Genomic DNA, 10,444 nt, shown 5'->3' on the forward strand with positions numbered 1-10,444 from the left:
AAATCTACCGGAAGTGCAAGTATATGGTGGTTCAGTCAGTGTGGGAATAATGGTTAGTTTAAGGATTTAGCTGAACATAGTTCTTCTGGCTTCAAGCGGCTTTGCGACCCATTGCAAACTAATATTTTAAAAAAATCCCGTATAACGTACGTCTCCTGTGTCTGGCTTGCGGTTGTGGTGGACATCCTCGGCAGATCTTGCAGGCCGTATTCCGGAGGCAGTCTTTGAAGCCGTCGGCTTTTGCGTAGATTGTCCGCTCCGTGTTCCTGTGGGTCAGAGTACATAGACGTGTACCCAGCAACTCCACCAGTTTGCCACAGACACAGCCACAAAGACTTCGGTCGACGCTACAGATCTTTTATATATGCCGCTGTCCTGGCACCTTCATCGTTCTCTCCTTCTCGGAGCCACCCAACATGCCTAGCATGTGGCACCGAATTGCACCGAGTGGCTGTCAGTTGTGTCGAGGTCGTGGCAATATTATAAAGGTAAAAAGTGCTACTGAGAAAATTGTGGAGCGACATCAAAAGCTCGCGATACAGCTTTCTGTTCTTCAATACGTGCTACATAATAGTGTTTTTCCGAGAGTGAAAGAAGACCACGAATACACGCAAAGTGCCGAGAGCGGCAAGTCGCGCGGTAATTTTGCTTGCATTTGCGGGCTGCTTTCACGCTCGGAAAAACATTTTTATGTAGCACGTATTGAGCAACAGAAAGCTGTACTGGAAGTTTTTCATGTCGCTCTACAATTTCTCCCTGACATTCTTCATCTATAGGTAATAATCGAGAAGTTAATAAATAATTAAGACTAATGACCTAATTAGATGGATTGAAAAAAAATAGTTTGAGTATCTCTAAGCGACGGTACACAGGATTACCTTTGTTCTGTCCAGCTATGTGTCATTTGCATACTTTAACACGTGATAAGGTTATCTGGACGCCCTATATATGCCGTCCGCATGACGTAAGTACATCGCGGTCGTGGTAACACGCGTAAGATAATTTGAAGGCGAATTTCACCTCTCTGGCGTTAGACTTTAGCTACGGTTATTTTGAGACTACATAACTTGAGACTGCTTTTGCACGCGCGCTGCGTATGTAGTGTTTGTCATGAAAAAATTGCGTATTTGTCAAAACCTGTTCATAAGTACATTGCGAAAGAGTTATTGAGAGGCAGCAAAGTGCCTGGTCCAATACTCAGCACCCAAACAATAGTTATACATGTCCAATTTCTGGAACTTACATTTCAGTGAAAGCATTTTCAGGAAAAGCACATTTCAGGAAAGCATTTCAGTGCTCTTCATCTAAATGTGCGCAGTATTAAAAACAAAATTTCTGATCTCAGCACGTTCCTTGATTCCTTAACTATAAAATTTGATGTTATACTGCTTTCCGAAACATGGCTAACTCCGAATGACACTCCTTCACAACTAGACTATTACACATACAATGGTGTTACCAGGACTACCAATCGTGGGGGAGGATTAGCCTTGTATGTGAAAGTTTGTCTTACGCATGATGTCATTGATGAGCTAACATGAAAAACTTCCAGTACAGCTTTCTGTTGCTCAATACGTGCTACATAAAAATGTTTTTCCGAGCGTGAAAGCAGCCCGCAAATGCAAGCAAAATTACCGCGCGACTTGCCGCTCTCGGCACTTTGCGTGTATTCGTGGTCTTCTTTCACTCTCGGAAAAACACTATTATGTAGCACGTATTGAAGAACAGAAAGCTGTATCGCGAGCTTTTGATGTCGCTCCACAATTTTCTCAGTAGCACTTTTTACCTTTATAATATTGCCACGACCTCGACACAACTGACAGCCACTCGGTGCAATTCGGTGCCACATGCTAGGCATGTTGGGTGGCTCCGAGAAGGAGAGAACGATGAAGGTGCCAGGACAGCGGCATATATAAAAGATCTGTAGCGTCGACCGAAGGCCTCGAATGTATTACAATACGATTACCAAATATTGCAGTTACTGCAGTGTATCGGCCACCCACGAGCAGAAAGTCTGAATTTCTTGATACCTTTGAAAGCCTTATATGTAAGTTAAACTTTTTTCACGTGCCTTTTTTTCTGATGGGTGACATTAGGCGATGACGCAGCCACCGTGCAGGTTGAAACTATTCTGTCCACATATCATTGTTCGAACACCATTGGGCTGCCCAGCCGAATCACTCATCATAGCGCCACACTGCTGGACGTTTGCGTAACAAACGCGCCAACAAATAAGATTGCTTCAGGCCTATTTTCACTCGATCTCAGTGACCACTTACCAGTCTTCGCTCTTTTCTGTACTGCACCTAACAAACCTAACTACACCGACAAAACAACGTATCGAGTCATAAACCAGCTCACACTTGAGAACTTTCGCTCGGAACTAGCGCTTACGAACTGGTCTTTCGTATACGCAGAACAGGATTCTGATCGCGCATATAGCGTTTTCTTTCGCTATCTCAAAGCATGTTACGATAGCAATTTTCCCATCGTATCGCACACATTAAACAAAAAGAAAATCCGAAAGCCATGGATCAGCCCGAGCCTTCACAAAAGAATCAAAATAAAAAACAAAATGTATCATAAGTTTGTTCAAACACGTGACCTAGCCGCTCTAAAAGAATTCAAAACGTGTCGCAATAAACTAAACGCCGACATAAGGAAAGCTAAGAAGATATACTATGAATGCCTATTCGCCAAGATTTATAATGATCCTCGCAAACTATGGAATGCAGTTAATAATCTGGGACAATTTGTGGAAAACAAAACGCGCTTCAACGTCAAAGCCCTCTCCCAAGACATGAGCGATAATGCGGCTATTATGGCTTTGAATGCATATTTTGCCCACTCCGGCGACTATTTGCCGCCTTCTGAACAGAGTACGCGGGAAAGAATCTGCCGTAGAGTAAGACAGCCTAACACAATTAGTTTAGCCCCAGTGACACCGTTTGAGGTATTAAGCTCGATAAGTATACTACGTAGCAATGTCGCAACAGGTTATGATGAATTAAGTGCGGCGCCTTTGAAGTATGTTGCGGATCTCATCTCGGAGCCCCTGGCTCATATCATTAATTGTATGTTCGTTTCTGGACTTTTCCCTTCCGATCTCAAGCTTGCGCGTGTATGCCCTGTGCATAAACGCGGTGCTCTAAATGACATTTCGAATTACAGGCCAATTTCTGTTTTGCCCGTTCTATCGAAGGTGTTTGAATCTGCCATAAATTGCAGACTAAGGAACTTTCTTAGTAAGTATAACATAATAAACAATGCTCAGTACGGATTCCAGAAAGGCAAGTCCACTGAATTAGCCATGTTAAACGTAAAAGAAGAGATACTAAGCAATTTTGAAAAAAAGGCTGTATACAGTTGGATTGTTTCTTGACCTGAAAAAGGCTTTTGATAGTATAAAACATGATATCCTAGAACAAAAATTATTCGACTACGGAATACGCGGTGTTGCTCTCCAACTTATTAAAAACTACTTATTTGCCAGAAAACAATATGTTAAAGTCGGTAGCTTAACGTCAGCAGAAATTGAAATTAAGCAAGGCGTCCCACAAGGTTCGATCTTAGGACCCTTATTATTCATAGTTTATATTAATGATATATGTAATATCCCCTACACAGAAAAACTAGTTATGTATGCTGATGATACGAATGTCTTTTTTAGTGCTGATTCAATGAAAAGTCTCCAAGTTACTGTAACAAATTATTTAAGGCATTTGGAAGTGTGGCTAAATGAAAACAAACTTGCATTAAACGCACGTAAAACAAAATACGTTATTTTTAGGCCTACGAACAAACCAGGTATTAATCTGAAATTTTCATTTCAAGGCACAACATTAGAGTGCGTTTGCAAGCAAAAATTTCTTGGTGTTTGGTTCGAGGAAAACATGTCGTGGAATACCCATGTGTCCAGGCTTGCTTCTGAATTGGGCAAAATTGTAGGCTGTCTGTACAGGTTATCAAACCTAGTTCCATTATGGCTAAAGAAAGCTATATATTACGGCCACTTCTACTCTCGCTTGTCTTACTGCGCGCTAGTATGGGCAAAAACGACTGTTCAAAACCTAAACAGACTCGAAGTGTTTCAGAAGAAGGTTCTCAGAATATTTGAAAATTTTTATGGGCACCCTCGTGAACTGCGTACTCATCAGCTATTCATAAAGCACGATATTACCAGAGCAAGTGATCTTTATACATATAAACTACTACTTTATACAAAAAAGAAGAAGCTTTATGAGCATTCATTTGATAGCTCCCCCCGATACTCTCTCCGTAATCAACCCTTACCAGTTCCTTTTTCCCGTACAAGCTACGGAGAATGTCTTCTTCAATACCAGATACCAGCAATACTGAACAAATTCTTAACTTGTACCAAATTCGAACTACCAGAATATAAATTCAAGAAACATGTGCGAAATATGCTTTTAAACATGTAAGAATCATTCGAACAACATCTTTATTTTGCTATTAGGTATATATTTCATTTTGATGTATAAGATTATTTTTTGCCTTCGCGAAAGTGCTTATAAGGATTTTGTGACATCTGCATTATATGCAATTATGTTGTGCACCAAAAGTGTTGCGTTGCGTGTATTATACTTCATGCCTATATTTTTGTACAGCGTTTCAGATGATTATTTTTGCAATCTGTCTGCTGCTGTTTAATGGGTCCTTGGGCACTCTCAAGATGTCTGCGACATCTTTTCGCCCAAGAACCTCCGACTCGGTGTTGGAAATAAACTTCACTTCACTTCACTAAACTTGTCAAGCGCTCGGATAGTATCGGAGACGAATTTGTTCAGTAATTATGGATAAGCAATCTTAAATGGTTTGTTTACGGCATTCGTGCATGATCGCCTTTACAAGGCCATTTCCTTACAATACAAGGTATGAGTAAAAACATAGCAGAACAGCTTGCTGAAGCCAAGCAGCATCCCAAACCACCATGTCTCCTCTCCCTCCCCACCCATGTGGCATATATAGCTTCGGCGCACCTACCTACTCATCTTTCGAAGTTTCGTTGTCTCCTTGTTGCCTCGCTTCTCTGCATTCTTGTTTCACGAAGAAGTGCAGCGGAATAGCCAGGTAGAAACTGACCTCGTTCCTTGAAGTTAGTTCAGCAGCGTGTTACGCTGCAACCAATCGGGTTCGAGCCCTTGGCCTTTGCCAAACTCAGTACATCCAGGATGCTTTCAGAGTGCATGCTTGCTTTTGCTAAAGCATATCGTGAAGAATTTCTTAAGTGCTTCAACAAAGCAGAACAGTGCCCAACGTGGATACAATAGCCCTCCCTTATCCCTGCGCCGCGTGAAGTCGGTGACTTCTAAGCACTCCTCACTGGCTGGCACTGTCAAAGTTTGCTTGCAAACGTCACACTTAGTCTTTATTAAACATTTTCGCGTGACATAACCAGCGGCATACGTCAACCGCGAGTCGCATTTCTCTATGTGCTGGTTGTGGTCATGGGAAGACGTCAAGCAGGTTCGGGAGAATCATGGGGATGGCGTCTTCCGATAGCAGACGCTTTCCACGTGGAGTACGTGTTTCCTTGCCATCAACTACATGCACATAGTGTCTGATTATGTACATGTTCTCTGGTTATGTATCGCGGCTCGAAATGTAGCTCGCAGAGCGCCACATGTATCGTAAAATACTTTATCTGCAAGGTGAAAATTCCATTCCAGCTGCTTTCTTCGTTCTTCGTCTCTCGGAACATTGAACAAGGCTGGCTTCGGTGCGGGTTTCACGCGGCTGCACCCTGTGCGGCACCCGGCCGCGGATCAATAGTTGCGGCGACGGTTAGGCATTTTCATCTACCTGGGACACACGTCTGTAACGTGGGCAATACGCAAAGACAGGCACTACACGAAAAACATGCCGGCAGCAACGAACGAAGTCGCAGACATCCAACCGCCACTGCAGCATAGCAGAAAGAATCCCACGCACCCGAGACGGAAACTGGTGGGCAGACCATATGGGAGGACTGGCGAGTTCAGGACGAAGCTGATGCAGCGCCTCTAGCGGACGCACTGGCAGGCGACAGCGGCCGCGTCAGTGGAGAGCATTGAAAGTATAGGCAAGTGAGCCCACAGAAAATACAAAGACTTCTAGTACACTGTAGCACCAATGGTAGCACTTGAACGTCGCCCCTGAGGGCTCCGTGGTCGCCGTGCAAGTGTGGACTCAGCGTAGGTGAGGAAGGAGAAGAACTCTTTTTCCCAGGATGTGACATTGCATTGTTGCTTGTTTTTGCTTTTTTGAAGCAGCTACTCTCGAACGTTGATTAGCCACTGCCGTCGTGTCGGCTTCAAGACGTTTTGTGCGCACTTTAGTAAGTGCCGAAAGGGCCCAGACGTGACTGATATTCATGCAAGCGCAGTTTGACTTGTGCAATCGTGGGCTTCGGCTCCGTGACATTTGCTTTTGCCATATGTGAATGAACGGCTTGCCGAGAGGTACACCGCCGCTATTCTTAGGTTAATACCTTGTTTTTCATGGTCCTGAAACAACAAATGGCGCGTCGCTACATTGGCGACTTCAGTCGAGTGCGGTTGTTGCGCATGGCGGGCGATTTAATTGCGCAATAAGTGCTGCATTATCGGTGTAGATAAGATAAACTTATCCTGTGGGCCTTCCTTACGTCAGTCAGTCGGTTACCATAGTTTCGCTGTTATCCCCTGCATATCTTGATAACCACTAACGACCTGCATCAAATATCTACGAAGTGTGTATTCATCTTGAAGCTTATTTTATTGCTTATTGTTATTCTCAGTGCGGCTTTTTCTTTTCTTACAACTCGTGATGGGCAGCAGGGTTACGGCCGTGAAAGCCTTTAGGTGCACTGCGTGACTGTCTTCAACTAAATAGTGGCGCCAAACTTAGTCGTCAGCATTGCCGCCATGCGTCAGCTTCTGCAGTGCACTGGTGAGGCTGTCCACTGTTTCCTCTGCAGGCTCTGAGACTCTCGCAACAGCGATAGGTAGTTGGGCCGAATGCGAGCAGTAGCAGACGGCAGCTAGTTTATCAAGGCTCATATCGTCGAAACGCGCTTGTACCATGCGTGCGGACTGTGGGAGCCGTTGCAAGAGCAGCTCACAAAAAATTGGAGGCTACCTCTCGTTTGCGCAGTGCTCACTAAGTGACTGACGCAACCACTGCAGCAGTTGTGACGGTCAGGGGTCGTCGAATTGCTCCGAGAGGAGCTGCTGGACCATGCTCTGTTGCGATGGCTCGAGGTGCTGTAGGACAGTGCGATGCCGGAGTTTAGCCCGGCGACGACATGCAGGTACCTTGATGCCTGTGAAGTGCAGAGCTGGAGTTAAAAACGGGCCTCTACTTGCGTAATCATAACTCGAGGACTCTGGGGGAAAGCTGGGAAGCTGAAGCTCTGTGGCGATGACAGAAGACGTAATCATGGCGTCGTCGCTTTCAGCAGAAGGAAGGGAAGCGTCGTCCATGGCTAGTGTCCGAAAAAAACGTAAATGTCCTGGCTCACTACTCGTTGCGAGAGCAGTTTAGCGGAGGCAAGGAATACAGGATTTCACGGCTTGAGAACGTAAAAGCAGGTGTGCCTACGAGCTGTCTTGATTCCAAGAAAGAGCACGCTAATAAATGAAAGACACCGGTTTCCGCAAAGCGTGGCAAAAGAGGAACTGACGAACGCTAGAATCTGGAAAGCGATCTGTAGAGCAAGCCTACACATACCTCATCCTGCTGTGTTTTCGCTGCTGAGTTTCAGTTGGAGCGATAGCACAAAGATTACTTCGCTCGCTGCTGCTTTAGGGCTAGATGTTACATAACTTCTTGTAGCTTAGGGAAAAGTTGGCGACAAGCTTCTAAGAAGGAAGCTTATTTGAATATCAATCGTGCGCTTACGTTGATACAGCAGCACTGTCATCGCTGCAGATGTTGTTTCGGAGTAGGAGGGCTATCCACACACCAGTATGCTCCTTCTGTTTGGCAGTCATGTATATGACACGAACGATTTTTTCCGGCTACCAGCTCGTATACGAACCGTTTACAAGGGATGTTCCCACTCGTACACCCCGATGTACGCCCTCGTACATCTCATGTAGGCTCGTATGCCCGATAGTTACATTCGCAACAACACCACCGCCCGATGCTACATGTCGACGAAACGGGAACTGGTGAAATTAGTGTCCATCCCCACTGAGACTGCGGACAATCGTACAGGGCAAGTAGACTTACCGGCGATTGCTTGTGCCCGATGATATTTATCAACCGGGGCCGCGTATCTCAACAACAACTACCTCCGCGGTTGATGTCTCCCACAAGCCAGCCGAGTGTTTTACTCTCTCGAATGTGGCTTCTGGTCGGTGTTGCATAGCTTTCAGCTATATTTATTTATTTATTTATCTATCTATTTTTTATTTATTTAACTTGTACATAATTTCGCCCTAGTAAGGGTTATCTATGGAACGATGGAAGAACAAGCATTACGAAACGGATATTCACCATAAAAGCGAGGTCAGCCGTCGTCAATGGCGGCTTCAAATTTGTTCACCGATCGAGGCCCTACCACACCGGGCAACATGTTCCAACGAGGTTATGGTTATGTTCCAACAAGATGAGGTTATATTTAGATATATCAGCTCTTAGCTAACCCGCTTTACAATCTTTTTCATTTCATTTATTTCAGAAAATGCTCAAGAACAGCTCTCGCCTTTGCAGTAGAGAAAGAAGAAAGACAGAACAGTTAAAACTGAAACGATAGTGGTACAATATCCAACCAAAAATTCAAATAAATTATAGAAAAGTCAAATAGTGAGGCAGTACAACAACTCAAGATAATAAGGTCCTAACATGAGGTGTTTTGTTGTCTAAAAAGGCGTGTTATATTGTTAGAGGTGTGTGGTATCCTATGTTGCTACTGGTTTCGGTTTTGGGTCGTTTACGTCAGGGCGCCACTCAGCGCCAAACGCTGTAACTTGCCTGCAGCGTTTCTCCTTACGGAAATAAAAATAATTCTTTGTCTGGTCCCCGACAGAAGCAGTCCGGCTTTTCCTGGCGGCGCTGCGCGTCCCTGCCGTTTAGGCCTCATGCCGTAGATTCTCCGTCCGGCCGCCCCGTCGAAGCTACAACAAACTGGAGTCGAGATAAACCGCTTACTTTACTTACTACTACCCCTTGCCGTTCTACTTCTGCTGTTCTGCTTCCGGCATGCAAGACGCTACGTCTACTTCGACGTCGTCCACCTCAACTCCCCCACCTTTGTTCTCGGTGCCCAGCATGGCGTTCGTACCCTAAATGCCACCTTTCCTGGCATTACCCGGTACTCCTTCGGTACCGTGGCTCACATGGAAACGTTCTTTTTTCACGTTTCTCCAGGCGATCGGATGCGAGGCACTACAAGACGAGAGGAAGAAAGAGATTTTACTGAATAACTTAGGCTTCGAAGGGCAGCGTTTCTGCTACGACCATGCGTCGCAAACGGACCCGATGGCTACTATGTTCGAAGACATTCTTCGCATCTTCGACCAGCCCTTCCCAGAAAGCACCAATCCCCTGATGCATCGCATTATCTTCCTGGACAGGAAGCAACTACCTGGGGAAACCTTTCAGGGCTTCGTCACCGCGCTAAAAACTCTAGCGCCTGCTTGTGCGTTCGGCACTCGGCAAGACGAGTCCCTTCGCCACCAAATCCTCAAAGGCGTCGCATCAACAAGAATACGAGAAAGGCTACTCTACGAAGGATCGTTGCTCATGCTCAAGAAAGCCGAGCAAATCAGACGAAGCGTGGAGCAAGTTGACAGGGAAGTTCAAGTCTTCAACAGCTCGTCTGTTCAGCGCGTCTCGATGCAACGTCAAGATGGCGTCGCCAGCCATCTCTTTGCTCGTCCGGGCGCGCAAGATGGCGGTCCCTACCCCCCTTCTCCATCAACCCGGTACCTTCAAGATGGCGATCAATGGCATGGCGGACAGTCGTATCCTCGAGAGGCCGGCCAACGTGACGCCTGGCCCGAACTCTACGAAGCCAGTCGAGACTTCGCACCCCATTGTTACCGATGTGGTTCACCTCACCATATCGCATGCGATCCAGCCTGTCTGGCAAAGCACATTACCTACCATGCGCGCGGTAAAGTGAGACATTACGGTTCGGTTTGCGTTCGAGGAACCGGACGCAGCAACAGTCTCCTGCTCGTACGCAGCTTGTTTCCGTTACCGCTGATACGGAATCAGCTACTACAGTCCCGTTTGTGCTTACAATTCAAGCACCGAATTTCCGTCCGGCAACAATTCGCGCCGAAGTCCTCATTGCGAGTACATACACTCTAGTTGCTCGTGGACACAGGAGCTATGGTGTCGCTGATAAACAGCTCCCTATACGAGGAACATTTCAAGGTTTTTCTATTATTTCCCTCGAATCTTCGACTCAAGAATTATTCGCAGCAGTAAATTCTGCATTGAGGACGCTTCT

The sequence above is a fragment of the Dermacentor variabilis genome, chromosome 6 (assembly GCF_050947875.1).
Source record: "Dermacentor variabilis isolate Ectoservices chromosome 6, ASM5094787v1, whole genome shotgun sequence".
Lineage (NCBI taxonomy): Eukaryota > Metazoa > Arthropoda > Arachnida > Ixodida > Ixodidae > Dermacentor > Dermacentor variabilis.